Below are 7105 nucleotides of genomic sequence, written 5' to 3' on the forward strand. Positions count from 1 at the left end.
ACTGGCAAGGGCGCATTGCTGTCGAGCGGCTTTGGCTTCTCGCTCCTTTGTTGGTTCCCCCCCCCCCCCCCCCCCCCCCCCCCCCCCCCCCCCCCCCCCCCCCCAAAAAAAAAAGTACTCCAGATAGATAATCAGGAACACCAGGTCCAGTCGTGATCAGCCAGCCAGCCCATGGAATGGAATGGATGGAACACAGGCGCGGAGAGCAGAGTGTGACAGCCGAGGAAGCAGGACAGGGAAAGAGCAGTACACTGCCTGACCAAACTGATGACTCGCATATGCTGGCGGCGGTGATTCGATTGTGCCTTGTTGATCGCGTGGGCGTTGGCGGCCGGAAGCGAAAGAGACCATAGGAGGTGAGGTCCGAGTCCGACCGTCCGGTCCTGGTCACAAAGCTGGATTCGGCCCCGGGCCTATAGTTCTTTCCTCTCGACTCCTCTGTTCCCAAACCGGACGCGACCGGTCGCTGTCTCCCTGCTGCCGTGCCGCGGCTCTGCCCGCGACCGAGAGTCCCCAAGGCCGCGCACACACTCTCGGACGCGTCGCTATCCCATGGAGGGAGGGAGGGAGGAATGGTGCGGACTGACGAGGGAGGAAGGAGGCAGTAGGCAGAGCAGAGGCGGACAGTGGCTCGAACTCGAAGTGGGATCGCCAGCAGCTAGCCGACGCGCTGGGTTGGCATTTTCCTATTCCGGCTTTTGAGATGGCCTGCCACTGCCAGCGTATCCCGCTGCCGTATGCAGACTGCAGTACTGCACAGAGACATGACGGAGGAATGTTGGGGGCGGGCGGCCGGGCCGGGGGATGGGTCTTTTGACCGCCCGGTCCCGCGCCCTCCGTCCCTTGGACCGTGGAGCTTTGGGTTGCCATGCCAATGCCAAAGGCCACGCCACCAACGCCCAAGCCCAACGGGGGTGCACGTGCTGCAATGAATGGTAGTATGAGTATCTTCCACAAGGTACACAATGGAATCATCACCAAAGGTATTTCAATCCCTCGTCTCTGGCTCCTTTTAGAAACATCATTGACATACTCCTTTAGAACACTCTTAGGGCTTGTTCGGTTCTACCCCAATCCATATGAATTGAGGGGGATTGAGGGGGTTTCAATCCCTAGTAAGTCAACATTTTTCTCAATCCGTATCAACCCCCTCCAATCCATATGGATTGAAAATAACCGAACAAGCCCTTATGTAACTGTTCAGAACTCTCAACATGTGTATTATACTTAGGAGTTATCTCAAAAGAGTATCTTCTATAAATGTCTTTCGTTGGAAATATGTGTGCAAAGAAGGTAACATCACGTGATTCCATAATAGTATCTGAATACACACCAGGAACTTTAGATTTACTAGCAAAAATCTATAAGCTATGCTACACGAAGCATATCTAAGAAAGACACAATCCAATATTCTTGGTCCAAGCTTGCGTTTTTTGTTCATTGGTACATTGACTTTCGTCATGCACCACAAAGTGTGCAAGTATGAAAGTGATGGTTTTCTCCCAACCCACTTATCATAAGGGACTTTCTCTTATTTGTCCACAGGAATTCTATTCGAAACATGACACGAAGTCAGGATTGCCTCCCCCCCCCCCACCATGCTTTAGATAAACCGCATGTGTCTAACATGGCATTTACCAAGTCAGTCAACATACAGTTTTTCCTCTTAGCAATACCGTTTGATTCCGGTGAATAGAAAAGTGTATTCTCATGAATAATGCCATGTTCTGCACAAAAATCATCAAAGACTTTGGGATAGTGTTCACCACCACGATCTGACCTAAGGTGTTTAATCGGATAGTATTCACCACCACGATCTGACCTAAGGCGTTTAATCTCAGGATCAACAAAGCTCGATCGTTGGTTTACTGAAGCTCGAGAACGAATCACGTTCCATTTGTGACACGCAACGAACACGAACAGGCACACGCAAACAAACATATACATATATAAGAACATTACAACATACAAGGAAAACATTATAAAACATATGATACCAAATAGAGCTCGCTTTTATGGCCACATGGGAAAAGAAACACCGAGATCGAAGCTACGGTTGAGAAGTCATCGCGTTTATGAACTAGAACATTTAACTCATCACAATCACATTAATAGACATTTATCACATAAACAATTATTTATAAACTAGGTATGTGCCTGTGCGATGCCACGAAACACAAATGGACGAGCCTTAAACGGCTCAGGGCCCTGGAGATGGACGACGTGAGTATAATGGTGACGACAAAATCCATGATAGGATCTGTCGGTACCCTAAATCAGGGGTACCCTCATCTACGGTATGAAGGCGCTGCACCGGTACCACACCTCCAGGTCATACGGAGAGCGACTCCTGACCCCACCACATGGGCAGGACTAGGGGCACCGCGTGGCAAGGAAAGATAAATACTTCCCGAGGTGCATCGATGGGTCCGGACCTCCAAGGGACGCCGGACCCCTATGCGAACGGGTCCGGAGCTCCCAGGAGGACATGCTGGGTCCCTCGAATAAGCTCTAGGCTCCCCCAGTAAGTTCCGGGTCTTGACAAGGTCCCGGGACGGGGAGGACCCCGACATGGGTAAGGGTCCGGTGCCGGCACGTGTCCAGACCTTGCTCTACGCTTTCCGCTCAGGCGAAGGCCCGCTGCTGCCGCGTGGAGTGTGGCCCATGACATAAGCCAGCAAGCCGAGCCTGATGCAAGGTCCATATAGCCATGCAGCCTTTGCATTTATTGCGGAGAGGACATGTCGCTTGCCACCACGCTGACGGGCGATGTGCCCTCTCGGCATTTAATGCGCCCTGTTCCATCCGCTGGAAGACGGTGTCAGACCCATCCAGCAGACGGCATGTCTGATCAGTCTACTGGCAAACAGTGCGCCCGTGCCGAGCGGCGTGCTGTACTCATCATCCCTTCTACAAGAAGGTTCCCCTGCACGCCGAGGATACGGAGATCTCGGGCGTCAGGGCACAAGAAGATTGTCTCGGCAACAGACATTAGAGGCTCCAAGCGCTATATTATTTATGTCCCTAGGCCCACCTGTCGGGGCCCAGCACCTTTGTGCATGCCCCCTTCAGCTATAAAAGGGGAGGCATACGACGTTACACACACACACGCAATCTTAGATCACACCTTAGACTCGCAAGCTCATACAAGCTCACAAGCAATACATCTCACAGTGGAGTAGAGTATTACGCTCCGGCGGATCGAACCACTCTAAATCCTTGTGTGTTCTTGAGTTCTTCCCGTTCATTCCAACGATCAAGCAAAACGCCTAAGCCCCTCCTCATCTCAGGATTTAGGGCGGGTGCACTCCGCCACCCGGCCGGAGATTTGCTCTCCGATAGGATCGCTGGCGATGACCTCCGGTGATGCAGGGCGACGGGCGAGCGACTGTGCACGGTTGTTCACAGCTATCCGAAGTCGTTTGAACTCAGCACTCATGTAAGGGTGCTTTTTTAAAACATCAGTACTAAAGGTTTCTACCTACATTCTCGAATATTTGTCGCCCGCTAGTTTATTTTTAAACTAAACCGTGACAAATAAAAAAGAACGAAGAGAGTATATTCTAATTTTCTAATGGGAGCAGTCGGCATTTCTAGGATGACACATCCTCACACCTTGCTCTTCAGTTGGCGGTGCGTGACGGTGAGGCCGCTGTTGTTGGTTACGGTGAACAGACTTATGTATACTATCCAGCTTTGCTCCCGTGGCTTATTAAGATTCTTAAAAGAGAGAACATTCATTGGTCCTAACGAGAACCAGAAAACAAGAATAATCAGAGCCAAGCCAATAATGATATTCGAAGTAAATGTTCCTCAGTTTCACATATGCAAGAATCTGTGGATAGTAATTGACTACGAAGTATGCCAAAAACAAAATGTTAAGCAACTGACAAATTCCTTGGGCAACAAAAATCAACATGTTTTTAATCCCTTTGCTCCATCACATCCCACACCCCAGAAGCTATCCAATCAGGCTAAGACACCGGAAACAGGGCAGAGGTAAATCACCTTGGACACTTAACCCACGGCTATTGTGACTGTAAAAACGACGGCATTGAACCTATTACACCATTACAACACGAACACCCCTATTGTCCAATTAGCAATCACCTGATCTCCTATTTATTGGTTGTATGGAGAGCCAAGCCAATTATTGGATTCACATTGCAGTATACATCATTGATGCTAGCCAAATGTTCGACCAGCGACGATAGTCACAGTTAGGACAATACATCTGGCATCAAAGAAGCTTGGACGCCCACATTCAGATGGTGATCACCACACACCTCTCGTCAAGTCTCCTCCACCAATGGGCCTACAAAGGTGGTAACCAAGAACTCGTCTACCCTTGTCGTGGTGTCCACATCCATGGTGATCGTGCTCATCAGCCCTCTTCCGACCACATGAGTCTTCCTGCCAATGACCACGAGCACGCAGAACAAAAATTTGCATGTAGAAGATTGTTCATCTGCTATTGACAAATTAGAAATATATGTAAATGATTCATTGCTGCTTCTTAATACTAACAAGATGCTAACATGTTTGATGATTCGATAACATAAACTTTCCTAGTTCTTAAGTAGGCCATAATAGTATAGTACTTGTGCTAGCAACAAAAAGAAAGAGCACTAATGTAAGTGTGCCAGTGCAAAACACACCTGTGAGAATTAGGGAGAACCAGAGGGAAGAGGGCACGCATAGGAGGGGAGACACCACACAGGTAGAAACACCATAGACATGATTCTTCTCTCTCACTGACAGCTTATGTTTGACCAGCAATCCTCTATAGAAGGCATGGAGCTCAGATACCCAATCATTTTTAAATTTTAAAACATACAAGGTGCAAAAAATGAAAGAAAATATAATGTGCACTACTTACATACAAACACTCTGGAAACTCAACACATGTTTTTATTTGATCATTGGCATAAGCCATCATAATCTCACCCTAGAACAAGAGAAAATATTTCAAACCATCAGTTGTGTTAGCACCCTACTACCAGCATATAGCTAATGAGTTGTGCTATGAATTCTAACCAAAAGCGCATCTACATATACCACCATCTAATCTAATATACAAGTAAGAAAAAGCTGACCAAGTTATCGAATCCAACAAAAAAAGAAACAATAGAAAGCCATTAAAGAATGTCTAGCACATGATGTGAAGATATACCTTTATTTTTTGTCATCCTTGTACCCGCTCATCGACGTGAAGATATACCTTTCTTTTTTTATCATCCCTGTACCCGCTCATCGACATGTAGTAGCTCTTCACCTCCGCGATGATGTTGTCGTATTTCCCCTGTACCTGCCAGCAAACTCAAACAGGTAGAGAGATACACCAAAACTGATTTAGATGAAAATATGTAGGTGATTTAATCAAAACTGGTATCATATCTGTCATGGGGAAAAGGCACATATTGGTAGCAGACACTAATCTGGCTGGTTTAGTTGCTCTAATTAAACTATTTCTTGAGGCATGTCATGGTTGGGAATTGGGATTCTTCTATTCCACACACCACTCGAAGTTTGAACAACGCCATGACACCTTTCTTTAGCTGGCGTGCCATTCTGCTGGTATCTGCTTGGGTCTGAAGGGTTTATGTGAACTGACTCGTGTCTAGACCATACTGCATTTTAGGTGCAAATATAATCATCATCAAGAGAAGAGAACAAAGCATGTCATAATCATAATGCTAGAACAATCCATCAAGTAATGTACCTCCTCTCGCATCGTTTGGCTCTAGGCTTCATTTCTACTTGCATGTTGATCGAGTGTTGGGACAGGAACACCAGTGGCAGGCACATTTTGGGCATGGATCAATGGTTGCCACATGGTAGGGCTTCAACCGATTGCAATAATTTTAGCATCACTATCATACTCAACGTGTTTGTTCATTGCCCTGACATCCAGAGCTAACAGAAAGAGCACTGCCTATTGCAAACCAATTGCCATTAGTTTTAGTTTTGGTGTGACTACCCACAATACGACATATACTTGGCAAGCGACAGCTAAAAAATCCTTTGTAAGGCAATACAAAACTAAGGTTGCTCATAGCAGTATAGCACAGATCAAACATACCAGTATGAACAAAATTGAGCTAAGTATTAAGAGAGAAAAAGAGAAAACATGAAGCAACTAACCAAATCTTGGAGGACTTATAAAAAACTAAATTGCAGATGTTCTGGGCCTGCACACATATCAAAAGATCAAAGAGTATACTTGAGAATGGATGAACAGTAAGGCAGGACACATAAGAGTACTTATCATAGCAAAAATATATTTTAAAATAGTGTAGCTTAAATGGTAAAACTACTGATGGCATATGAATTCTATCAAGGTTGCTCATTTGCCTTATTATTACACTCTAAACTTTAGTAAAACAATCGATTGCAGGTATTTTCAAAGAAGCAAAGTATCTACAGAACAGAGACACTGCTTCAAATAATCCATTGGTTAACTGAGGGAGTGACTCCAAATAAAACTACATCATGAAATATTATGTACCATTTGGCCGAAAATATTGTGGTGAATCGTGAACTTGACAGGTTAAAATGCATTCTTACCATAGGCCGAGCAAACACTGAACATACAATGTTGTCATGTCCTGTTAAAGCAGAAACACGTACTTTTGTTCTGATGTCCCACACATGTATATATAACCCAAGCAAAACCAAGTGACCATTAAATGCAATGGTTTTTTTCATAAGGTGTGATTGCAAGAGAGATCATACCCTGCAAATTGAATCTCGACCACCAGTTAGTAAGATATCAATTGTTGGATGGAGAGCTAGGCAGTAAACACAACTCAAATGAAACAAATGCTGGAAGCTGATTAACAACATTTATATAAAAGAGGTTCGATATCTGAAGAGCCTATTTTCCAGATATATAACTTCGAGGATCTAGATCAGATCCCTTCCTCTTGAATGTCTGTATAGTTGAAGAAAATGAGAAAGCAACAGTCACAATCCCATTGTTTTGCTTGTTAAATGAAATGCATAGGCTAAGCAGCGTACCTATTCTTGTCTGAGGAGTATTGACTTCCAATTTTAAACTGGATTCCACACCATCGATGGATTCCATGAGTTCAAGGATGAAATG

General features: G+C 45.4%; 1 long non-coding RNA gene across 1 annotated transcript; it reads right to left on the reverse strand.

Annotated features, from left to right (window-relative positions):
- Window positions 1-5757: 5757 nt before the first annotated feature.
- Window positions 5758-6193, reverse strand: LOC109943535 (uncharacterized). Its single transcript, XR_002266517.1, has 2 exons — window positions 6145-6193; window positions 5758-5935 (listed from the first exon to the last, which is right to left on the reverse strand). It is a non-coding gene; the product is annotated as an uncharacterized lncRNA (long non-coding RNA).
- Window positions 6194-7105: the final 912 nt, after the last annotated feature.

Source organism: Zea mays, chromosome 1 (assembly GCF_902167145.1).
Source record: "Zea mays cultivar B73 chromosome 1, Zm-B73-REFERENCE-NAM-5.0, whole genome shotgun sequence".
In the NCBI taxonomy this organism is placed as follows: domain Eukaryota; kingdom Viridiplantae; phylum Streptophyta; class Magnoliopsida; order Poales; family Poaceae; genus Zea; species Zea mays.